Source organism: Cuculus canorus, chromosome 5, assembly GCF_017976375.1.
Source record: "Cuculus canorus isolate bCucCan1 chromosome 5, bCucCan1.pri, whole genome shotgun sequence".
In the NCBI taxonomy this organism is placed as follows: Eukaryota; Metazoa; Chordata; class Aves; order Cuculiformes; family Cuculidae; genus Cuculus; species Cuculus canorus.
This window is the reverse complement of record NC_071405.1, coordinates 29,733,932-29,758,877: the sequence shown is the minus strand read 5'-3', so window position 1 is coordinate 29,758,877 and position 24,946 is coordinate 29,733,932. Positions and strand designations below refer to the sequence as shown.

General features: G+C 44.8%; 1 long non-coding RNA gene across 2 annotated transcripts in view; it reads right to left on the bottom strand.

Moving 5' to 3' along the window:
• The window catches only part of LOC128852332 (uncharacterized), a 72,888-nt gene that overhangs the window by 3,154 nt on the left and 44,788 nt on the right, over positions 1-24,946 (bottom strand). The window contains exons 2-5 of one of the 2 annotated variants that reach the window (XR_008450102.1): positions 7,811-7,910; positions 3,431-3,660; positions 2,492-2,601; positions 365-603 (exon numbers count right to left, since the gene is read on the bottom strand). This is a non-coding gene — a long non-coding RNA (uncharacterized LOC128852332). Of the gene's footprint in view, positions 1-112; positions 604-2,491; positions 2,602-3,430; positions 3,661-7,810; positions 7,911-24,946 lie in introns of those variants that run through there. The other variant, XR_008450101.1, reaches the window with a different exon arrangement.

Here is a 24,946-nt window from a genome sequence, read left to right as displayed (position 1 = left end):
GAGCTCAGGAGGAGAAGGTGGGAAGAGGCAGCAGTGAGAGGGGATGATTTAGGCTCTGGTGTTATTAACCCTGCCATAGCTGGCACCTTCTCACAGAAACCAAGCCTCGTACTAGGTGGGACAGGTACCTTTCCCTTCCTGAGGTTGAGGAGGAGGCACATAGCAAAACCAGTGTAAAAAGCCTCAGACAGGTGAGGAGTTTGCTCCACTAAGTTCTGTATTTAAGCAGAAAATCTCCATATCAGAATAAACACACACAGTGCAATGAGATTCATCACTCCTTAAAAAATCAAAAGGGGAACAAAGATTTCATTTTCAGGAGCCACTTCATCGTAGGGACGATTGCAGCCAGCGCAGCACTTACCTAGGAAGATACCACTCTCTTTTTATAAACTTCTTTCATTTCACTTCTCTCCATCATTACCATCTCAGCAGCAGGGAAACTGGCATGCCATGCTAAAGTCTGTGAGGGGAGACAGAGTTGCAGGGGACGGCTGTAATCATTTTCAGGGTGACCGGGAGTCCAATAACTTAATTTTTCTCATAGGAGATTTTGAACAAGAAACGCATACAATCCCTTCAGGGAGCTCTTTGTCACATAACCTAATGGGACAAAGATTGGATGTTGTACATTACAAGATCGAGGGTTTAACAGTAGATATTAATTTTAAGAGCTTTGCAAGGAATACAATCCCCAGCGCTTCAGCATTTAAATCAATCTCTCTTTTTTGAGTGAGTGAGGGAAGAAGCTTCACCCAGGAGAAGCTACTTATGTAGCGCAGTAGTATTACCTTTGAAGGATGCTGCTAACAGCAAGACTAACAGACTATGAGAGGCATCAGCTGGATGCAGCAGGACAGCTCCTTTACGCAAGACCCTCTTCAGAGGCAACTTTCCAGTGGCCCATGTCACTGGGGTCCACGGGAGGGAGCAGAGAGAGATGTCCCACCTTTGCAACGTGGCAGGCAGCCCCCCACCTGCACCCTTCCACAGAGGTGTACCAGTGTCTGAGAGTCTTGCAGCAAAGTCCCCCACCCAGGAAATCTCTTGCCTCTCTGGGGATCCTCTTCACTTGCCTTGCTGCTTTTGTGGCAATCACAGCAACAGGGAAGAGAGATCCAGCTGAGAGGCAGCTGCTCGCTCCTGAAATCTTACCAAAAAATCCATGGTTTCACTTTCTGCCAGCACAACCCCTTTTACTCCACTATTCAGCTCAATCTCTTCCCATGACATAAGATGATCTTAGGGAAATTCATCCAGGGTTATCCTAGAGGGCCTCTGACCACTGGCATTCCCACAGGAAAGGGAACTGTTAGAAATTTATTGGAAATTGCCCTCAAAACGTGCAGTCATAGGTTCAAGCAAAGTTTTGTTAGAGAGCAGAAATTTATAGGTTGACATGTCCATACACACATGTGGGAGTGGAGAAAATCGTCTTATTCACAACCTTCTGACATACATGGGGATCGCTCTGCTGAAATCCATGGAAATTCCCTTTGTTGTAAAACCGGTATGAGAAGGCTCAGGCCCAGTATTTCTGTGAACACACCTCTAAGGTGTAGCATAACTCATCAGGACTCTAGTGCCAACCTTGGATTTTACACTCTCTCTTTTACTCATTCCAAATATAACCTGAAAATCTCAAATGCTAGCGATGTCAGGGGGAGGAGAGAGAAATCAAAGTTAGTTCCTCTCTGCTGTTTGTCTAAAGAAAACCTGCAATGCATGAAAACCTGGTAAAGGGGAAAAAAAAATCAATGAAACCTCAATTTGGCATCAAGTGAAGGATTAATCACCAACTAAAAGAAATAATTTTAGAAAATGCCGTGACCTAATACCTCTCAAAATCACAATTAAAAAAAAGAACTGCATTCCTATCTGCCCTAGGCTTTTGCCTTCCTAAACACTGAAAGCATCAAATACATGTGCTTTTCCCAACCCTACCCACCAGCACTGAGCATAGGGGATGGATAGTGTTTCTCAACAGACAACGTGTTGGTATCCTCTCACAGCCACTGACTCACTGGGATTCATCTGAGGACACAGAAACCTTGCACCAAACTCCCAGTCATCAGACCAAACCTTTATACTGTCATCTTCCGCCTGTCAGTTACATGAGTGTAAATCTAGAGTTTATACTGATCCAAACCTGCTCAGAGGCACGGGAAGGCTCTGTATTAATATCAAACACAGGCATCTGCCTCCTGCTGCTTCTGTGCCTGTGGTATCAATAGTGATTTTGAAAATTAATATTTACGTACAGGCTATAATGACTTAGAAGGAACAGTTACAGCCTGTTGTGCAAATATGAACAATACTTACTGTTATAAAATGTGGATTTTTCGTACGACAGGATCTAATGGCCCTCTCAGAGCAGTTATGGTCTATCTTGTCAATTTGGTTTCTATTCATGCATGCTAAGAGAATTTTTATAGCTGAACCAGGAGTCCTTAAAAATGGGCCTTATACTGAAACTACAAATGTGACTTACCGTGAGTTGTGCTAGAAGAGCATCCCTGCCCCTGGGGAGCCAGAGCCAGTAAATCAGAATTCCCTTTATCCATGCACATAACGTGACTCCCAGACACTCTTTCATCTGCACTGAGAGGCAAGAAGGAGAGGCAGAATTAGCCCCTTATTACAATAATATTTCTCATTCTTTCTCTATCTACTCTCTGCAGGCATTAGTAGAGGGGCTCTGGGTGCCAGAAATGCTGAATACCTACATCTCCAGTCAAAAGGAATCAGAGAGTAGGGTGTTCAGCAGCACTGAAAATCAGATCCACAGAGCTCTAAATGAAAGCTTTTATACTGTTAAAAAAAAAAACAAAAAAAAAAACCAAAAAAAAACCCCAAAAACCCAACCAAAAACGACCAACTCACCTTAACTTTACTGTGAGAGCTTTGTTTGAAAGAAAATTGTGTATTTTCCAGACTATCCGATTTCTCTTACAGCTTCCCTACTATAAAATGTCTGCGTACATACTCACATCAATACATTTACCTGCCTACTTCACAGCTGGAAAGAAAATGAAGCCATTTCAATCATCTTCACATTCAGCAATAGAGAAAACTGACTTTTTCCCATTCGATGTCAATTAAAACGTGAAATGTGCATTATCTGGTATCCACTAAATATTCCAATCACCTCCATTCTACCGAATGGATACACCTCCATACTCAGTGGCAACCTGAACCTTTTCTAACACTGGGAAACAGAAGACAATAGAAGACAATCTTACTACTTATTTATTTAAAATGTTGGGGCCGTGCCTCCCTTCATGTCTTGGCTCCTTACTCAGAGCCTTTGTAATGAGTGACATCACAGGACCTGACCACCAGCAGGCAAGGCAGCTCCACTAAAATGAGTGCATTTATAGTGATGAACGGCAGCTGAGGGTCTACCACAGCACAGCCAGGGAATACCTACCTCTCCAGAAAAAAAGATACACCCCTGGCAACGTCTTCCCAAGGTATTTCTCACAGATCCCATGCCGTAGTTGAGTAGAAGCCATCCCCACCCCAGCTTCTCCTGTCTCTGTTGCTGCTCCAAGTGCCCAACCACCTTGTGCTCATCATAGAGTCTCTCATCTGAAAAGGCATGGAGCCAAACCTGGCACAAACTGATCAGATATGTACAAAGGAAAATCTTGGCAGCATCTGTGAATGGAGTTTAAGAGAAAGGAACAAAATAATACCACATATGTTAACAGATTGAAATGGTAGCTATGGTGACCACGGACAGACAAAGAACAAACCATTTAGACTGGATTCAGCCAATTCTTTCTGACAACAAACTGCAAGTATAAAGCAAACTTTTTAAAATCCCTAATGAAATCATTACAACAAATCCTTTTGGCTCTGTTTGGCTTGTTTGCTTTTTAAATTTTGAGTTCAGTTATTACATTAAACCTATTAATCATTGATGTAGTCAAATACTTTCCACACACCAAAAATGGGGATTTTCTTACTGTAAAAAAAGAAATAATTATTTTTCATTGTTTGTATTTAAAAAAATAACAAAACAGGGGAAAGGAACAGTTATTGTAAAATGACAGACATTCATAATTCAGAGCATTTTCTTGTGCACGAGAGAGTGTCTGGGTTTTGTAGAATAAAGCTTGTTTATAAAAGTTGAATTACTTTCCTATCTTGATATGCAGCACAGCTAAGAAAAATTACTGTCTTGTTTGTTGTGTATTTCAGTGTCAAACATCTCAGGGTCTCTTTCTTCCAGTGTGCCAGCCATTTTTTCAGCCCTGCAGAGGAGCTGACACTCGGTGCTTTCCCATCAAGGGCTGGTGGGTTGTGCCTTGGGGAACTGAGCTGAGGACGATGCGGGAGAGCACAAAGCTGAGCTAACAAGGGACGGAGAAGCCGCCTACTGAGAACCAGCGCTGGAAATACACAGGCAGGAGATGGGGAAGGCTACTCCAGTGCCAGCACAGCATAAGGCTGCTCAAAGTGATACAGAGCTGCTTGCTTGCAAACTCCCACCCCAAGAGGCTTGAAGGGGCCTGAGGAGGCTCCACAGCAAATGTCACAATAAGGATCTGAACATATCACCTGCTGTGGGGCATTCCAGGCAGAACCCGATGGAGACCCTGCTGCCTGCAGCCACTCAGATTTAGCTTGGAGACTGCTTCAGTACAACCAAAACAAGTGATGGTGCCCTGGCACCCCCTCCCTCCGCCCTGCCACATTCTCTGTGTTTAGTTTCTGAGCCCGACACAAAAGCTTACTTCTAACCTGTAGAAAAGCTGCTGTAATTTCCCTGACTGAATGCTTAATATATAACTCGATGTGTTCAGTACCTTCTACAGTCTTTAAAAATCATAACAATATAGATTTGCAATGTAGCTGTGCTTTTGATGATCTAGGAGGAATAATTTCAAATTTCTGTAGCATGTAGACACTCTCTGCTCTAGTCTCACATTTTCATCTGCTGAAGTTCATCATTCTTTAAAGAATAAAACAACAAAAAAAAAGCAAACTAGCACAGAAGTGCCCCTCCATTCAAATGCCGACTCCTTTATTTCTCTGCTGACTGGGGCTTTGGCTTACCCTTCTGTAAATTGAATTAAGTTCCTGGCTATGCCATTGCTGCCTGGGTGACAAAGGACACTTCATCATCCATCTCTGTTCTTCCACTCCCCATAGGCTAAAACAGGACTGGCTTTAAGACCTTTCTCCTCTGCCTAGTATGTCCTTTCCTGTATTCTCCACTCAGTCACTTTGCCGGTGCAGAGGGCAGATCCTTTGGGATCCTTTCTTACGCCATGCGGATACCGCAAGTGCCGAGCTGAGTGGCAGCGAGCATGTGTGCTCCCTGTCCTTTGTAAGGGGAAGGCCAGAGGAATAAGCATTCAGTCCCGCACAGCCTCACCTGCTCAAGCTGTTTGCTTTATCTGTGGCTCGAGTGCCGCAGGAGCACATGGAGAGGGAAGAGGGAAAAAAAAAAGAATAGCACTTTTTCTTTCGGTATTGCCTGGAAACAGTAAAGAAATGGTTGCTTTGATTTTATGTGCAGTAAACCCTCACTAGATGGCTCCTTACAGCAAGTAAATGTATTCCCCACAGAAAGAACACTGATGTGGCATAATCTTTGTGAGAGTGAAGATAGCGTGGTGCTAACCGAGCTTTATCAGTGGCTTGAGTGTTTTGCATGGAAAAGCAGTATATAACATGGCTGTGGATGGGTGAGCAAGTTAGAATTTACACAAATTATGAATTGCTGCTCAATGAGTACTGAACTGTGAATCAGATGAGCACAGGCATCAAAAATACCAGTTGCCCTTTTCTGTAAGTTTTTAAGTCAATCCTTTTCACATTCAACTTTCTAAATCAGAGAGCAGAACTGGGCTGCTGTGGCCGGTACCAACAGTGGAGATCCTGGGGAAAACAGCTGATCCCAGCAGCCAAGGTGATAGATTGTATTAAGGCCGAAACCCCAAATATCATGCAATCGCTCCTAAACAAAGAAGTTACACTCATTTCTGAAATGCTTCCCCTTACCATCACAAGAACACGTTATTTATAATGTGTGTAGTGGCAGGATGTTCTGGGCAGAAGAACAAAAAGAAATGAGCTGTCATCTGCAGTTAACCTCTCATTCATACATCACTGTGTGCACTCTGTGGTTCAAGGTTATGCGAGTTGATTGTGCCTTCATTAATGAGCAATGTTAATTGGTGTCTATCCCTCAAAGAGGGATGTGTATTATGTATTAAAAGTACTGCAGGCTGTGAAGGAGCTGTACAATATAAAAATGTACATGGGCTCTGCATAGGGAACTACAGGGAGAGATTACATTGTGAAATGCTAGGTCTGGTTTAAATCCATGAGCGATTTCAATCTAGGCAGCTCACGTCCCTGCAAGATGACCTGGTGCTGACCTGAGTACCAGGTAACTTCTGCTGGCAGAGCTCTGCCACTGTCCGCCTAGGTCACTATGCCAGCTCTTGCCTCAGCCCTGAGTTCTTTGCCTACAGCCCACCCTTCAAGGTGGATCAGCAATGATTTTAGTTTCTCTTAAATTACCAGGCTGTAAACTCTGGCCATTGGCATCTCACAACCTAACCGTCCATGTGGCAAGGTAAGCAGATGCAGCAGGAGATGTTGCTCATCCCCATGTGAACTACCCCTTCTCAGGAGTCAATGGCAGGGGAGTTAAGTCAGCTCCTGATCTCCTCGTCAGCTGCCCTAATGCCTTCATCCAGCCTCTTCCCTCTTGCTTTCCCCTCTGACCACATGCTGGGGCAGTGCCAACTCGGGATGAGCTCAAGCACACAGATCTACCAGCCTCACCTCTCCTGGTGAGTGACAGAAAGCAAGGTCCGAAACAGTGGTGGACTTGCACATCATGAAAAAATCTTTTATTTTTTTCCCCAAGGGCTGCTGAAAATCAGCACTGATAAATACCCTGAACCAGGTCATAAGGAATACACAACATTAATGCACATATATGGATTAGAGAATTATGGCAATTATAATAAATAACTTACTGGAAAATTTTCATTATAAATGCTCAAAAGAAGATAGTCGTATGTCTCATAAATGAGTGCAAGTCATACCAGACCAATGCAAGAGTTTACTAATAAAGTAATATCTGATCATCTAATTAACAGAGCTGTTATCTCCCCATGACAACTCGGGGCTTAGAGCTTTTACATTGTTAAACGTTTTCTCTCATGGTTTAAAAAAAAGTAGCACCCGACAGACTTGACTTTTCTTACTAGCGTTCCCTTGAAATGCAGTTGTTTACTTCAAGCCTTGAAGGCTGGATTAAGAGAGGAGATTGTTTGCTTTAAATTATACACACAAATTTTATTATTGTTGCTTCTGCCACTAACAGGCTTTTTAATAAATGTCAAAGATTACCGATTGCAAAAGTGAAAGGGTCAAACCAGTGAATCCAGAAATAATACTGAGATTCTTCTCTCTTTTTGTGAAATGTACTTGCAGCAGGCAGCATTAAAATGCTTCCAATTTTCATAGCAACCAGGAGGAGCAGCTCATGAGTCAACCCAAAGAGGAAACATGTCATCACCCAGTGAGTCTTCCAGATATGCAAAACTATCCATGTGTCTAAGGCATCCAGGGAGGAATTCTTATAAAATTGGTTGTAGTCAGCACTTTTTTGCCACAGTCCTGGGCAAGTATCTCAGTGACTGGGATTGTGATTGCCCCTGACACAGGTGAGCATTTCACACTGTGGCTCTCAAGCTCTTCCTTTTCAAAACAGGAAAGAGACAAGACATCGTTTTCTGACAGCTCCTGGAAAGACCCAACTAAGTACTCATGGTTGTACCTTGTTCTAGCTTTGCTCTCCATCCTCCATATCATGCTCACCACACCAAAGAAAGGGTAGGGCTCTTATCTCAGCTTCTGGAGTTCCAGCCCTTGTGCAACTGGATGAAAACAAACAGAAAGAAAAAAAAAATCAGCTTCATATGTTTTCTTGCCTGTGTAAATTATGCATCTCACTCACTATAGGAAAAAGGAAGACGCAGATTTGGAAATTGGTTGTGGCTTCCTCCATTTTTCTTAGAATCATGCAAGTGTTACAGCAGTATACACAGGGGACTTTCTTTTTTCATGCAGCTTTATGCCAAAATAAAGGCCTCAGTTGTTCTAGTTGGTGATTAGGCGCAATGTTATGCCTCTGGGAATGGGAAGCATGGGGACTCAGAGGACAGAAAACTTAATGAGTTCTTTATTTGAAGAAGGGAAAATTTTTCAAAGTGTTTTCCAGGGCTCACAGGAGGGATTTGGAGGCTCTTTCCTCTTTAGAAAGATGCAGCTCTTCCAGGTGAAAAAATTTATAACCCTTGTCTGTTGAGCATCAGCCACTCAATAAAGGTTTCCTTGCCCTCTGAGCCCACAGCTGAACTGCAATGGACATGTTTTCTCACTGGCTAAAACAAAGTAATTTACCCTCATGAGGTTTACTAGATCTTTTTACTGATATGGCTCCTTCTGGCATGTCTCCCAGAAGGACTTGGGATGCACAGTGGAGTCACTCAGAAACCAATCTTTGATTGCACAACAACCTCCAGGAAGGCAAGGAATACGGCCAGTGAATTTGCATGCACTCATCCTGGAGCGGAGCCTGCAAGTGGCCCATGAACCACACTCGGGAGGCCCCTGTTTTGGGCAGGCTCCTCTAGTGGGGGCTGACCCAAGAGCACTACTGCTGAAAATGGAAACTGCTGTACCACGGGCTGAAGGACCAGGGACTCTGCCCAGTGGGAGCAAACAGAAAATATTGTCCTCTGGAAATATCTTTGGGTGTTGTGGGCTTTCGGGGTTTTTTTTCAGCCTTGAATATTTTATGTAATGGAGTACATAAAAATAAAACCCAACCTCAGAATTACTTACACACCAACGGAGCAACTGGCAGAATATCAGTGAGGGTGGTCAGTGGCACCCACTGTCACAGTGAGGCAGAGCCTCCTGGTGCTGCTAGGTCTTTGAAACCTACCCAGAGAAAACACCTCAGAGGCCATGAACCTCAGAACCAGTTTGCCCAGTGCTGGAGCTGCGAGCTACACCCAGCTACAAAGCAGCTCGCCTAACAGCATCTCCTGCATCCCAGGGCCCTGCCATCACTGCTGCTGGAACACAGCACTTCCAGTGCTGAGGCATCTTGCTTGGTAGGGTCACTTGTGGGCATCTTTAGAAGGTGACCCTACTGCCAGCTGTCTATGCAAGGAGGTAAAAGTGTGATGGTAAAAGCTGCTGGATATCTTATTTTGTCCCAGTTCAGATGTCCCAAAATGAGTGAGCTCTGCCTGCTGCTTCCAAGCGCACTTAAGCCTGTACAAAAAAAGAGGACAGGCAAAATAATAATGTTGCGCAATGCTGAGAATAATAGAAGTGGTCACCCACTGCATCTGGGCTGCTAAGAAGCTCTTTTCAGTAAATGAAACAGAGCACAAAAAAACGCATGCATCATACATGATAGCATCTCCTGGGCTGCCTTATACCAAGATGAAAAAGAAAACATTACCCATGTGAAGCCCACATCATCTATAATCTGCAACGCATTTGGACAGAGGGAGGCCAGTTTTAACCCATGTGCATTTGCCTTTAAAACCAGCATCAACGGGGCTCAGCCAGCCCGTGTGCCATCCTGTCTGTCCTGGATTCAGCGCCTCTCTCCCAGATCCGCTGTTTCTACATTCACAGCTGAATTACTCTTGCATCAGCAGCACCACTGTGGATAGTGTTGCCTCTTTGGGGCAGGCAAGTGGCAAGACCTCCGACTCAGCTCTGCTTGAGAAGGCAGCGGCACAGGATCTCTTCCAGGATGCTGTGTCAGACTTCTGCAGGGCCTCGTGCAAGTTGTTTTTTATTTTTTAATCCTGAATTAAAACTTAAGCTTCAAAGGCATAGATCTAAGGGGGTCTCTTCATGCGGATACTGTATTTCCCAGAACAGATCCTTCAATTTTGTAGTGAGCCGGAGTTGAAGACATTTGTATTCAAATCCTTATTAGGCTCTAATGCTTTATGGCATTGGATATAGGGATTTTAGACTGCAAGCAGCACTCTTGACTTTACTATCACCCCAAACAGACAATCAAAATTTAAGCTGCTATTTCTTTCCCAGCCTTCTTATGGTGCTCCCAACAATCTCCCAGAAATTGTAATTATTCTGCCACATCTACTCTACTATTAAAATTCATTCTGGTCAGTGTTTTTCTATTAATTTTCTTCTCAAGTTTTACACCATCAAATAAAATCAAGGTTTTAATTTGTAAAGCGGTTATCAGCAGCTCAGGTTTTACTTACAGTTCTTTGAACAGGCTACAGCAATGACAGACAGGTAGAAATGTAATATAATATCATATTCTGTGGTGCAACCTCCAAGCACCATTTTGTGTGGGATGCCCCATAGTAGCCCTACCCTGTTAAGTTGGGTTTTTTTATCCTTGCTGATGATAACAGTAGAGGTTTTAATAATTTTGCTGGATGTTAAAGACAGACATGGTCAAACCAACGTTCACGTCACTCATGCCAGCTCACTTCACTGTTTGCCATTCTATCTGATCACAACAGGACTTTGTGATCTCCGTGGGCCCTTGCAGAACAGCTCTCCCTTAGGGATCTCTCAGGGCTTTACAAGCTGATGTTATGTTGTGGTGTGCCAGCTTTAGGTGTGAAATAACTAAAAAGCAAGATGTAAATTGCTGGACTCTTGCAGAGGCAAGGGCAGACGGCACCTGTAGGTTCCAGTCCAGGCACAAAACCACATGCCTCTAGAAATACACTGGCTGAGACTTCCTACAAAGGACTGAATGTATTTAAATTTTTAACTATGCACAAAAGATATGTCAAATAATCATAAAGGATGTGTTTGAATCTGAGTTTATTTGCCAATTTGCTCATCTTTTTTGCTGGTGGCTTTAGAAGCAGCAGCTTCTGTAAGCTATCCAGCAAAAGATTAGTTCTCAAGAATGCCTTTGTGCAGGTGTGCTTTCAGTGTCCATGGGACGCCATGCATCTCTTCTGCTTCCAAGTGTGCAGGCTTTTTTCCCCAAACATTCACACCTGAGCTGGGATGCATGGGCAGAGCATCCACAAACATTCGATTCACAGGCCTGAGGGAGCTTTGTTTCATAGGCTAGCATTGGCCTTGAAAAAACCCAAACCCATGTTAAGTATGAGCTGGAAATTGTCTGTATGTTCCCTTTGCAGAAAACAGGGACTCAAAAAAACTGGAGAGGGGAGAGGAAATCAAATGTCATTCTCAAAAGGCGACAGGCATCAGCCACTTATATGGTGTCACATTCCCTTATCTAAAATCATCCAAAAATAAATAAAGCAGACAAGCCCATTCAATACTTTTCGGTCTGGGGAATAGTGCAAAAAGTACTTAGGAATAATTTTTCATATTCTCAGTATATCGACACCACTGCTTTGGTAGCAGCTTTCCGGGAGCGCTCCAGCTAACAAGCTTGCTGTAGAATGATCTTTGAGCAGCAAATTTTAAAGGAAGTCCTAGAAAATATTCCCCAGAAGACAATTAGGAATAACTGGTCATAAAAAACCCTACACTGGAAACCTAATTTGGGAACTGCGATCATCCCTTCAGCAGTTAGAAATATAACACTTGATCTGCTTGTCCAGTCAGAACAAATGTGTAACTCACAACTAACCACTCACTAAATTATCGCTCACCAGTATCGTGTGCTGAAAGTCAGGGTTTGCTTGCAGAGAAGTCATAAGAAAGAGCCTGTATGCATCGGGCGGTTCACTCGAGTAAAATATTTACTATGAATGATTTACCCGGCCCTAGATTTTAATTGATAATTTTTCCCTTGATGTACTCTGTGTAAAGGAAATGTTAGCATTAACCAAAGCTTATCCACGGCACAGTTGGGAAGGGGATTATTTTGCCAATGATTACTTCCTTTAAACATGGGATTGTGATCAAAGCAATATGGTTCTGATTTTTTCCTCTAGTTTTAGCTTTGTAGTATGGTTCTTCTTAATAGTAAGTTACCGCTATAAGCATGCTGTGAATTTCCAGCATAGCAAAGCTTTAATAATTTGCAGCCATAATTGTTCCTGCCTCAGTCTCCAATTCAATTTGGTGTGGAATTCCCATCTCCCAACACAAAGCTTAACACCACGGTATCTATGCGAGACAGACTACGAAACTAGTCTGGTATAATGGACTTCATTAAGGGATAGTCAAATTATTTTCATCTGCAATCTATTTTAAATGGAAAAAAGGGCTTTTGAATAAATATTTTTCCTTCAAAAGTTATTAATGTCTCTGGGAAAGGAGGAATGGTTGTTGTTGCTCATTTTTCTCTTTGTTTTTATAAAAGATTTGATAGTTATTTTCTGGTTGAACTATTTCTTTGATTGAAATAACACATACTTAAGCCAGGAATGGAAACAGCATCTTTTTATTTTACCAAAGATTCAAACCATGCTAGGAGCTTTCCCTTTTCTTGCCTGCCCAGTTGTAGCCTCTTCTGATGCTACAAGCCAAGTTCCTGGGCTGACACAATGAGCATCACCCACCTCTAGATCTCAGTGGCAATTTGTCCAGCCAACTGCATGTTTGGTAGCCTCAAAACGGTTTTAGTCGAGCCTCAAAGTAGTGAGCAATTGATGCTAGCACAGAGGTCTGGTTTTAAGAGACAGCCTGCACTGGCACAAGACCCATTAACCCTAACCTGAACTGCATACACACACGGACTAATAACAGGGTGGTAGAGAGTCTTGTTCTAGCCCTGCACATGAGAGTAAATTACTCCCTTGATGAATAAAAGCCATTACTTAGTATTTAGCATCATAGCAAGAAGCCTCTTCGGCCTGTTCCTAACAGAGATGTTACAGTTAATTTGGTGTAAAATTATCACCTGCTGTATAATAAAACAACAAACTGCAGTCAAATAATCTCTTAATAAATGAAAATGTGTAATAAACTGTGTCAGCACTGCAGAGACTTGGCAAGGCTGAATACCCTAAAGGTACCAATCCAAACAAATTCACCATACAATATATGGCCTATGTCATCTCTGGTTCCTATCAGAGATTATTCATCTGGGAATCCTTGGCACTGCGTTTTACCTCTAAAGGCCAGGCAGTTATTACAATGATATAATTTCTGCCACATTAATTAAATATAATGCCTGTAAGCCCCTTTATAGGGTTTATAAATTCGTTGTAAACATATGCTGGAGATGGGCATATGTAATCTACAAAATGTAATAAATGTTCAGTCAACATCCTCTCTGTTGCAGAGCAGGGAGAGAGGTCAAATGATTGCTGTGCCAAAGAGCCCACAAACGCCCAAAGGTAAGCCTTACATTGCTTCTGCCATACATGACATATGTATATACGGACAGAAACCCACGTCTCTGTCAGATGAAAATTCAGCGGGAGGACAAGCACAGGGCGCAGGGCTCAGCTGCAGCAGGAGGATGAGGGGCTACTCTGGCTGCCTGCAGGCTCCCAGCTCCAGCCTTGGGGTACGCAGATGATAAAGGCACCCCAAGTCACTACAGGGTAGCACCGTTTCTCTGCTGCTTCTTCTGACTGCAAGAGAACCACGGCTACGTTAAGGGCGGCTAAAAACCTTGCACTACTTTGCTGCGGATTCAAGTGCTCCCCCTACCTGGTATGAAGAAAAATAAGAGGGGAAAACAAAAGGGAAAACAAAGCCAAGCGAACAAAAGCTGGGTAGCACTTTTTGCAATCGGCCAGACTCAGACTTTAAGTAGCTTGCTGGAGGTTCAGGGAGAGCAGAAATAACAGACTCTCTGCTGCATTACGTGAGATGGTTAAGGAAGAGCTTCCCCAGCCGCATGCTGCCCTGATAAGAGGAAGGCGGGGTGCTCAGCAGGCAGGAGCAGCAGAGGTGCTGCTTGCCCAGGAAATCCAGCCCCGTCCTTTTGGAAACCACACAAGGACCTTCAGGCTCTGCCGTTCTGTGCCCTGACCCCACGGTGGCTGCTTTAGTGAGCACCAGGAGCTTGGTGTCCCTCAGCCGCACGGGTGAGAGGCTGTTTCTTGGTGCAGAGCAAGTTGTCTTCTCCTGGAGCTCACCTAAGGCACATCTCTAGAGCCTCTGACTCCTGGCCACTGTTCTTGCACAGAGCCTGAGGGAGGTCTGCAGCACAGGCTGCCCACATTTTCACACTGTACTTGTTCTTGTTTTGTTTCCCTTAGTTCACAAGGCAAGAGCAAGGGGCAGCCGGTGGTAGCCAAGAACAACATAGAGTCAGGGCAGGACACAGCAGGACACAGCTACCTAGCAGGAATTTTAGATACAAATCACCATCAGAAGCCTTTTTTTCCCAGAAACACTAGTCAAATTGTGAAAAACTGAAAAATTACTTTTGCTTGTGTGCAGTGTCTCTTATTATAGACATTTCTGATCCTATTCCCACTAACGCAGTGATCCCTATGCTGTATAATAGAGTCCGACTAGAATAACAGCTTCAGTGGGGACAAACTGAGAACTGATTGGCACCCCACGCCAGCCCACTGAAGGGATAAAAGTGCATCAAGTCCCTCACGTTGCTGATACAACTTGTTAAACTGAAGTGGCTACAACAGGTGGTTGTTTTCCGAAGACAGGACCACCCAACCTGGGGCAAATGCCAGGCTTCTGAGCCACAAGGGTTTCCATGAGCAGGGCTGGAGGCATCAGTTTATTTACATCATGTCACCATGATGTAGAAGCAGACATCAAACACAACTTGCCCCATATTCCTTCTAAAAGGCTGAGACCAATCATTTAAAAAGAGGAAATTAAAACGACAACTGGAGGAGACATCTCCTCTATCCAGCTCCCTCCTTGGGAGACTCCGTTCCCTGATGTGTAAACATCCTCAGTCATTAACCTTTCTGGACAACACCCTCACCAAGCAACAAGAGCAGAGCCTTTTCTTCAAATTAAAATGAGCAAAAGAGAAAATTTTATTTATCTTGAGGGAAAAAAATATGAGGAAAAAAAGATTTTTCCTCAATTACATCAAGCATTTTTAACCAATGGGATTGCCAGGACATGCCAGCACCTTCTGGAAGGAGGAAAGGTCTGTGCAGCAGCAGGGCTGGTGGGTCCACTGTCTGCCCTGCCTGGGGGTCTCAGCTTCACCCAGACCTACCTTTGCTGCAGGAGCCAGCTGGGTTTAAGCTGGCCTCAGGGGCAAAATGAAAAGTCAGATGCTCTGCAAGTCAATGTTAAGGTTCTCCTTACTTTTGAGAATGCTTTTTATCAAAATGGTAAAAGATTTGAACCGTGTAACCACCACGTCTCACAGTGCAGCCTGTGTCATTTCATGCTGCCCCACTCACAAAGGACAAAATTAAGAATAAAAATTAAAATTAAAAATAAAAATAAAGTAGTGTGGTAAAAATATTTTTTTTCCTCATAAAGCCAGGAACAGTCTACCTATCCACTGTTATCCATCCAGTGTTTGAAAGGGATCTTGCCTGGCAGGCAGACTGCTGGCCACTGTCTCTTAGAGCAAAGAAATGGGCCTGAGGCACCTCCACCAAGTTTCACTCAGAGCGATGCTCTCTGAAGGTTTGGAGAAAGGGAGCAATATAGTCAAGGACATAATCCTTCAGCCTTTGGTTACAAAACAGATGGGGAAGCACTCTCCCAGCACCCCCAGGATCAGCCAGGCTGCTGCAATAAGGTTGGTGGGCTCTGCCCTGGCTCCCAGTCTGGTGCAGCAGCTGGGTCCAGATGGGTGATTGCTGTAACTTCTTCATATTTTGATGGGTGTTTTTTCCTTCAGGTCTCACCTCCCAAATACACCTGGGATAACTGGGCTTCCCATAAATGTCAGTCTCCTAGGAAAAGGAGCACAATGTGCAGAAAAGGACCTGGAAATGTGTTTTGGCCTTTACAAATTATTTTCTTTCTAAAGGGTGAAGTAGGTATGTTTTACAATGGTGCTTGACCAGAAAATCAGAGAGGTCTTTGTGCACCCAGGAGAGAACCCTGACACCCTGCAAGTGGCTGTGCTCTTTGCTTGGCTGTGCAGATTTGCATAGAGGAGATATCTAAAGCTGCTCTGGCAGGTGAAATCCAACATGTCTATTGTCTGTGTCTGACACAATGCAGAAGTTGCTAATAGTGGGATGTTATAGAAAATCTTGTCACTACCAAGACAGGCTGAACCCAACTCAGTCTGATACTTCCAGCCAAGGACAGCTGATACGACAGCAGGATCTGGCCACTGAGACACCATACTAATCAAAAGGACATCACAGCGGCAAGGCTATCGATCCAGCTCACTTTGTGGTCCCCAACTGATGCCTGACAGGAAGCGCTGCCTGTGAATCCATCCACCACAACAAACAAACACATTAAAAGTGAAGCCAACAGGCAGAGCGAAAGGAGAGACTGCTGCCGCTCACCGCTCCCACAGGCAGAGAAGGTTGGGGACCTACTGCCTCATCACACTGACCACAGACTCACTCCTTATGAGCAGCAGGGCTAAATATATTATACATCCCCACATCCTTCCACCCCTCTTCATCTGCCTGCTGGCTGCTAAAACAGTTAAACCACTCAACCCACCATGGTTGCAGTTTAGCACGTACAGCCCTCTCAGTGCTCACTCTCTCTGATAATGTTTACTACTGTGTCAGTGAAGGGTATGGATCACCACATGCACTTGTCTTCTTGCTGTGGTCACCAGGGCAAAATGCAGCGCATAACATGTTTCAATTAAAGAGTGCTTCTGTGAGCCTTTGCCCACCATGTCTCCTCTTCCAAACAAGATCTCCGACCTCAGCATGTCCCTTTCATTGTGTTATGAAAATGTCTGATAATATGACTATTATTGCTACTGGCACTTCAATTTGATATGAAATTAAGTACCTGGTTTGGTTAGGTTAAGGTTTAAAATTAATTAAAATTAATTAAAGTTGAATAAAAGTAGAAGAAAATCTTGAAATACAATGTTGTTTGAATTTTTTAGAGAAGCAGAATAAATTTTCTTTAGCTTTTCAGCTTTCAATATCATTGAGTTTTTGTGTTTTTTCAGGATGAAACCCAGCTACTCTAGTTATGAGCTGTAAAGCTAAGAAAAATAAACAAAAAAAGTTTCACTTAGCCTTTATCTGTTGCCAAATCAGACTGTGCCTTTTGCCTGAAGCACAGTTATACTACGTCAGAAATGCCCACGTAAGAATTTTCTCTTAACACCCATGGCTGTTACTTTCCCTTATGTTCTCAGATAGGATTCACTTTACTCATCTGGTATCTCCTTGCTTTCTGGTTTGCTCAGTCTTGGATTCTTTCACCCTTCATTGATGGAAAAACTCTGCACTGAGGTACATGATATGCATTAAGAGCAAGCAATGAGGGCAGCAAACCAGCATTGCTTTGCTGGGGGTTAGCTGGAAAGGCACGGGGACCTCCCACCCCTGACATCCTGCCAGGCACAAACGCCACCCAGGAGTGCGTCCCCCTTGGCTGCTAAGGTCCTGCTCAGGGTGCTGTCGTACGCAGGACTGCACCTTTCTCATATCCCTGGATTCACAGCCCATAGCGTGCCTTCTGCCTTTTTGGAAATACTCGCTGAAGGACAAGTGCAGAAGGGTGATGCTGATGGCCGTTTTGGAGTCACTCCTGATTCACACCACCACTGCAACTGATTTAGGGATTTTTATACGAATGGCCCTTTAGTTCTGGTTGCATTTTGTCCAGCATGATTGCCTGAGTGATGAAAAGGAGCACAATTCGGGCCTATGTTATAGCCCAATTATTTGGATGATGACTTCTGATTTTTTCCGTCTCAGCTGAGTTCAAGCCTTACTCTGAACCATCAGCTCCAAAAGTGCATTAAAATGCAAAGCTCTACTTCATGTAAAGACACTTTCCGTGAGTGTCTTTGATAGGCTACATGGATAGTTCTCATTCTCTTTTACCAAAGACCCTGTTATCATAAGATAAAAGAGGGATGTGTGCTAAGTGATGCAATCCCAGTCTGCCCAGTGCTGTTTTGCAAGCCCCCAGCTGTCAGGTATGAGCATAGCCTGTACTGTACAACCAGTAACTTTTTCTTGAATCAGATCTGAGTTTCCTGTGCCTATGGCAGCACACTGGTACTGCTATACAAAGTGGCTGAGAACAGCAACAGAGACCTCTATACATGGTACACATCAGAGAGTGGATATTGCAGGAAGAAAACAAGAAGCAAGAGGGATTTACATGTACCATGATCTTACCTCTGCTCAACAAAAGGGATGGTCCCATCTCAGCCAAGTCAAAAGGGTCACCATTGGAGCCGTGATTTGGGTTTCTCCCTGGTATCAGTTTCTTTCCCAGCTGCATATTCTGAGCATTGCAGATGCACCCAGAGGCTCAGCATCCTGAGCATTGCACACCAGCACAGCTGAAGAATGTTGGCTCCAGAGGGGATGTGAAAAAGTTTATTGCTCAGTGATTAAAACTGAGCTATCACCTGGCACACAGGTAGGAGGTGGAGCAGGGGAAGCTGCTGCAGAAGTTTGTTTTCCTTAGGGTGCAGCTGATGTGGGAGAGCACCACAGTACCATGCTGCTCTCTGAGCCTTGTGCCTGGCGCCAGAGCTGAAAAACCCACGTGCAGCCACTGCCCATACCCAGCACTGCTGGGAAAGTGCCCGCAGCAGGCCTGGAAATGAAAACAGCTCCATGGACAAGCCCTGCTCACATGTGCACAGCATGAATGTAACCCAACAGCAGTGTAACCAACAGAGAAACAGCAGAGCAGTAGCCTCAGAGTTGCTCCAGAGAGAGAAGGGCAGCTGAACCCACTTCTACCCTGCTTAGCAGGGAAAATAAAATCCAATAGCAGTCTCTCTGCAATAAACAGCTCTACAGTTTGCTTCTGTTCCTTCACTTTTTTATTTGGTTTCTTATGGACCTTGGTCCTCTTTTTCTTGCTTTGACTGTCCACGTTTTCCTCTCAGTGTAATCAAGTGCACAGCTACCCTAAATCCAATTTCTCATTTCCCAGGAGGGAAGAAATATAAAACCACAGATTTTCCTCCCGCATTTCATCTCTCCCCTCTCATGCCTTTACTTTCCACAGATTTCTGCTTCCCCTAACCCTAATTTTCTTCTGCTGACAAAGCCCCTGGAGACAACTAATCCTCCTGCCCTCCCCCTCTCCCACCTCGTCTTTCCCTCTCCCTGTTCTTCTCTTGCTTCAGGTTTTTTCCCTTTCATCTAGTTTCTCTCCAGCAGCTGCTCTCTCCATTCACACAGCTCTCTCTTCCTTCCTTCTCTTCTCTGTTCAGCCTATCATCATTTTTTCACTCATGCTAATTAGGCCCTTTGCAAACATCTTTTCTCTGCCTCCTTCCCCCTTATTCCTTTTCCATGCCTTCCTAACTCTTCTGTCCTGGCATTGTCCCCTCCAAGGTTGCCTTTAATGCCCTCCTGGGATAAGAGCCCACCCAGTGCTTCCAGAGGTATGTGTGGGCTCTGGCTAACCCACACGGAAACACTCTTGCTCAGAAAGCTGAACCATCTCCAGTCCGATGCTATAGTGTGGCTGCCACCCTGCACAGCTCAGCATCAGCAAGGAGCCACCATAATTATGATCACTCCAACTGGGGCCCACCAATTAAGAGAAAGAGGTCAAATCATTACCAGCAGGTCGGCCTGCCAACAGTGACTCTGCAAGCGCAGCCATGCCAGCCGCTTTCCTTCCCCAGCATCCCTAGCTCCACATGCAAACTCTTCTACCGCAATCCCAATCTGGGGTCAGATACAGGTGGCCAGACTGCACCTGAAATGCTGGCTGCCACGGAGGGCTGCTGAGGCATTCACAGGTCTCCCTGCATGGAAGCATTTCATGTTGGTGCTGCTATTCATGCCACTCGCCTTCAAGGACATATGTTACAGCAGCAGCATAAACATAATCAGTCTCGCTCTGCATCCTGGTGGCATGTTCCCAAGTCTCCAAATAGCTCAGGTCACTGACAAATTGTATGATTCAGATGCCAAAACCCTGGTATCTGGATGGTTCTAGTCAAGAAGGGAGGAGAGCTTGTGGCTCCCCAGGAACCCAGCCCACTGCTGGGAGAGGAGATGGAAGGATAGGTCAGAGGGTTTTGCTCTGTACTCCTACACTTATGTGTACTTTTGCCAAAGCTGGGCTGGAAGAAAAGTTCCTCTCCCAAAAATGCCTTTGAGCTGCTTGTCCCAGGGGTATTTGTCTCAGCATGAGGTCCCTAGGCAAAGATTGCTGCAACTGTTGGAAAACAAAATGCTTGTAAAGAGAACCCGTCAAGCTTAGTATATTTTGGTTTAATGTCACTGTCATTTTTCTTCCTGATCATTACTGTTTGTCTGTATAATCAGAGCAGCCAAAGTGTTGCTACTGGGCTAGACCCTGACTGCACCTACCACAGAAAGATGACCTCTCTGGCACAAGGACAGTTATCTAGACAATAAGCTCAATTCTAAAAGTCATTTGGTACAAGAAAAGTAGATTGTTTAAACTTTGAAAACATTGAGACGTCACTTATCTGCCAGTAGCAGGAGTTCTCCAATCATGTCGCTTATACATGCAATCTACCTGAGGATGCAGGAAGCAAATGCAGGCACTTAAAGCATGTTCAGCTGAACCTGGCTTTTGGCCAGCACTGCCTGTAACGCCCAGACTTTGCCTCTTTCCAGGCTGCATACAAAGGCTATAGGGGAGAGCAGGTGTGTCTCTTACAGAGGTAACCAAGGAACCGGAAGATGAGATGTGTATGCGCACGATCAGCCTCACCGAAGCAATACCCAAAGCTGCTGTAAATAGCCCCCGCAGACCCACACCTCTGGAAACACTGCTGCAAGCACCACGCTGTGTAGATGCTTTGGAGGATTTGCCCTGGTTCAGCAGAGCCCCTCTTCAGACCACGAGGAACCCACAAGGAGCTGGGACCAAGGACCAGAGAAGGGCTCTGCTGAACACATATGAGACCTGGCACATGGACACTACTGTCCTTCCCCAGCCCTATGGGGCCTTTCCAAGGACAATGAGCCACCGCAGATGCATCTCTGTGCTGCAGTTCTCCCCGCTTGGAGGAACACCCTTTTGGGATGTTTGACCCCACGTGAACTTTCTCCCTCCTCCCTCTGCCAACTGCAAATGCGTCAGTGAGGGACAGTGCCAGAGCCAACCCTGGTGAGAAGTCGGGTGCTTTTTATTGCGAAATCAATTAAAATTAGGCATTGTGCACACGAAAACTTCTCAAAAAATCATTTTGACAAGAATGAAGTTATTCACATTTTTTTTGCACCACCAAAACTAAAAGATTTTATTTTAAATTTTTAAAAAGTTTCAGTGGATTTCTTTCTTTCTCTCTCCCCTCTTTTGATTTAAAGCTGTATTAGCAAATGTTACAATGCAGCAGCAGTGCTGTAAGCTCCCAAACAGCCTCCTCATTAACCTCAAAACACAGGCAGGCAAATAAATGCTAGAGGACTCCTTTAAATTGCTCTCGGCTTTTCCCTTCTCCTCCCACTCCCTGCTCCCTAGGACACAGCTTCCCCTGGGTCTGCTGAGCAAGCATAGACGATCTCCACTTCCTCAAGTATTTCATTTCTGTATGCAGCTGGGATAAACCCTTCAGGCTTGGGCTGTGCCCTTTTAGCTGCCTCTCCATTTACAGAGGTTGAGGACCATCCCATCTACTCCCCAGGTCAGGGCCAGTGTCCATCCAACAGCAGAACTTTGCGTGGGATGGGTTATCTGAGCACATCAGCAGTCCTCTGGGGGTCTGTGTCCCTGCCCACCTAGAACATTCTTTCACCAGTATTAGGCAGCTGCAGGGTGGAACAAGCATATCTATCTCCAGCCATAGCTTCACCATCACCCTCGGCAGACATGAACACTAGCAGGTGACCCACAGCGCAAAACTGGTCCTGGTGAGGTACAAGCACAGGGAGGCTGAATTACCCCAAGTGCTGGGGTGAGCTGGGTGCTACGTGCCAGGGCTGTGCCAGCTGTGGGAAGATGAGTAATCTCCAATGAACCATGCAGCTGGAGCAGCCCTGACAAACACTATCTGATCTTGCATCAAGCCAGCCGATACAGTTTGCTTGTCAGAATGTTTTAAGCTCGTTTGGACATGCAGCAGGAGCTTGAGTTGCACTAAGGCTCTGCAGTAAGGGGGTTATGGCAGCAGTGATCTAGTCTCCAGGAGCAGGTATTCACCACAACTGCAGACCAAGTTCACGGTTTTCCTCTCATCCAGCTCCCGATGTTAAACTTGGTCAAATCTGCATCATGGCACAAAGCAAAAAGCAGCAGCACATTTATATTGTGCTTGTTGATAAATAGTAACAAGAGCCCCAGCCAGACAAAAAGGAAGGATTTTAATGGAGCAAATGGATTCAGACAGGATTAACAGCACATATTCTGGAGATGAGGCACTGGTGCAAGAGGAAGCGATATGGACAAGACCAGCAGCGCTTTCCTCTTAACAGCAGTGATTCATCCAAGAAAGTTAACCAAGTAAAGCTTTTCTGGAAAACAGAGCAAGGTTTGTCCCTGCAGTTATATAAAGAAAGAAGTCTTCATTTGAAAATAATTGTTTCTAAATTTTCCATTGAGCAACAGCAGCTTCCTTGGCCAATCTTTCCAGGGAAATCTTTAGAAATGTTGAGGGGGAAGAAGCTTGGGTGACAGGAGAAGGCTGTTCAAGGAAGCCTGCAAGTTAATAAACAAAAATCAATGTGGAATTTTGTTCTGTGACAAAAATTTGATCCTCTGATTTTCTCAGGATTCCACACTACTTTTTTGCTGTACTGATTTTTAAGAAATTTGAGCATATTTCCATTTTGGGCAGATTTCCAAGCAGCTGTAGAGTTAGTTTTACACACCCTCTCCCTGAGCCAGGCCTAAAGTCTCCCTCCACAACACTGATATTGCTCTTGGGGAGATGCAGACAAGGTGCAGTTTCCCCTTCCATCCCCATGACCAATGCTGGGCAGTGTGCTGGTAGTTCATTTAGGGCTCTGAGGGCCATAGCTGACCTGGAACAGGTATCAGCCCAGAGCAACCCCTTGTGCAGGGTCTCAAGACCCTGTTCTGAAGCTCAAATGAGCAGTACAAGAACTAGATACAGAGAGGCAACTCATCGTGGTCTTGGTGAAACAAGGACAATCCCAGGCTCCTGCAACACCAGCCTGAACTTTTACAAGTGTTTGCTTTCTTTGCTGTGCCCTAAAAAAAGAAAAAAATTAATAATTTAATGTGTATTTCCTAAAGCATTTAAAATGCTTTCTCCCTGCTGTGCTCTGCCGAGCACTGTCTGAGCCCTGACACTGTTTGGAGTAGAGGAACAGGACAGACACAGAGGATTAGAGTCACCGTTCTCCACTCACGACCAACGCTGGCTTCCCATTCCAATGGCAGACAACAGCAGGAGCTGAACACAATAAAAGCAGATCTTTTAAACTAATCTCCTAAAACCGAACAGGCTGCATCCTGGTTCAAAAGGGGAACACTGAGGAAGTGTTTTCCCCCTGTCAGCCTGGGTAGAGGGTAAGTAACCCGTGTTAGCTTAGGTAGCCACCAGGCTGAGAGGTGGTTTTTCTTCTTGCCTCTCTGTGCTGCTCTGCAAAGGAGCTGAGCATATTTGTAACTGGAGGGTCCCTACAGCTCTACGTACTGCCAGCCCCTCACACCTCCTGACTGTGGAAGTCCACCCAGGCTGTCATGGCTCTGTGGCCCCTGGGGACAGCTCTGCCCCATGGGGCTGCCAAGGAGGACAAATGTCCAAGTGTTCCCCAAGCTACATTCATCCACAGCCCCGCAGAAGTGGGAACAAGAAAGCAAGGAGTCAAGACTGGAAGTGTAAACATGCTCGTGGAAAGGATCAGGCATCCTATGGTGGGTCAGAGTCATTGCATCTGCTCCATGTCTCTGCATGGCTGGTGCAAACCCAGCCTGGCCCAGGCTCATAGAGGGAAGCCAAAGTTATCTCCTCAGCCATCCCTTTCAGTGCCTGCACACCCATCACAACAGATACGCTACACAATCCTCCTGGAACGTCACCTGTTGGGCTGGCTTCCTCTATCACCTATAGGCTCTGCGCATTCAGCAGCCACAGGCCTGTGGGCATAGTGGACATTCACCGCGCCTTCTGCTGTCTACGTTCCTCCACTTAGCCCTCCCCTGGCTTTTAGGCTGAGGACTACCCTGCCCTGCCCAGTGCCTCCACTGCTAAACATTAGCAGATAACAAAAAATAATGCTCTGCTGCCACTGGCAGACACCTACCATAGGCTTTAATTTGTGAAGAGAGGGGCTTTTTATGCGTTTGTCACCTTCCATCACAAAAAGAAAAGGGGGATTCCAGTGTCCTATTTCCACAAACAGTAATAAAATATTAGATACCTATGAAGTTGAACCTCAGATAATAAAGTAAGACTAAGCTGAAATTTAGTATTTTTGCTTTAATTCCAGAGATTGTCTCTTCAGTAGAGCCATAATTACCTCTTCCAACTGTAGGTCTTAAATCTCACAGGGCTGAAATGGAAATTTCTGCATAGTCAAATTTGGAGCAGATGAAATAAAAGAAAAATAAACCACAGAAGGAAAACAAAATGACATAATGTAGTGAACAGGAATTAATTTTGCTGCCTTGTAAGTCTTCTGGAAGGGGTCACAGAGTCCCACTCGCCTGTGCTCAAGGTGTTGGTCAGGAAGAGAAAAGAGCTGCTACAGTGCCAATGCAGTAAAGGCCATCTACCAAAAGTTGAAGAAAACCTAGAACAGCTAGAGTCAAACTTCATTAGGTAATTCCTTGGTGCAACCCTTTTATCATCTCCCAAGGTCAGTTTTCCTGTGAGAGAATGTCAAAGTGAGCAATTCCAATTCACGTTTTTTATTGATGTGCCACCTTGCAGCAGGTTCCACATAAATGTAAAGGGGTATAGTTTCCAGCAGGGTGGGCAGTTGTGGTGTGTCGC